The sequence below is a fragment of the Nanorana parkeri genome, unplaced genomic scaffold, assembly GCF_000935625.1.
Source record: "Nanorana parkeri isolate BGI_ZX_2015 unplaced genomic scaffold, ASM93562v1 scaffold92, whole genome shotgun sequence".
In the NCBI taxonomy this organism is placed as follows: Eukaryota; Metazoa; Chordata; class Amphibia; order Anura; family Dicroglossidae; genus Nanorana; species Nanorana parkeri.
In genome coordinates this window covers 322,761-324,042 of record NW_017306360.1, presented here as the reverse complement: position 1 = coordinate 324,042, position 1,282 = coordinate 322,761, and positions in this window count along the sequence as shown.

Here is a 1,282-nt window from a genome sequence, read left to right as displayed (position 1 = left end):
CATCCACCTTTTAACACCATCTCTCCGCAGAGGGATCACGCCACTGATAGATGGGATCGGAGAAGGACTTAGCTGTCCCTTTCAGCAAAGTCTTGTAAACCTTTAAGGTTGGGGTCTACTCTAGGAGCTTCAAGAACCAATTACAGGCTTATGACAGGATGGGCCTTGAAAGATTTACAACATGGACCTTCATATAAAAAAATACTGCAGGCCGGGCGTCATTCCATTCCTGGGCGTCATGCTTTTGTGTATGGTGCTATTATTATTGCTCTTTATGTCCAAAGTGACAATATGTTCCATTTATTAATCGCCACCACCCCCCCCCCCCCCCCCCCCCCCATGGAGAATGGCAGACCTGCATACAAGTGATCTTGGCGACATCACCGAGATCACTTGTACAAAACAAGTGGCGGCTTCCCCGCTGTACATTTATCTCTGCTTGCCCAAAGCAGGGATAATTGTACAAAGCAATTGCATTTCCCGGGCATCGGGAGATAGGAATTGCACTCCCCTGCTGTCCCTCTACTACCTGCTGCCCCAAGGCCAGGCCTTGGTTGGCCTTGTGGGAAATCAGGCCCCGGTGTACAAGGATCGCAATAGTTACATTGATATGCTCATTCCCTCCAGTAGTCTCTTGAATTGTAACATTGTATCTCATGACTAACATGTATATATTTCCTGTGATCCTCAGCTCCATCTAGTGGCCATAATGTGGTATCCCCCCTCCCCCCTTCACTTTGAAGAGCATTCGTCCAGAAGAGAAAATACCCTAAAACAATAGTTTTTGCCCCATTCTCACAACAGCTGGGAAACTCCCGCAGAACAAATGTACTGTACACGCAGCTTTGCTGGATGAATAAGCTATGCAAAGGATTTATAAATAGACCCCGAAGGCTGTAGGAGGATAGGCCAGCACTAGGAGCCAATTGGGCTCTGTTGCATTGCACAGTGCAACCAATCTAACATATTAACAGGCACCCAGAGCTTGCTTAGAGGAGGGGAGGAGCAAGGAGAGGACCCCAGCAGTATGGTTGTGTTCCTTTATAGTCGAATCCCTAGGCTGTAGGTGGTCAGGTGACCAAGCTGTATTACTAAGTTGTGCCAGAGAACAGTGTGGTCACGAGCTGGCTAAGCAGTGTGCCAGTGGTAACAGAACTGCAAATATTTTGGCAGGTGAAGGATTTCTCATCTGTATACTGTGTTTCAGCTTTATATATGTTCAAGAAAACTTATCCTATTACGGCCAATTGTAATTTTATTGTTATAGTCATGTAGTATCACT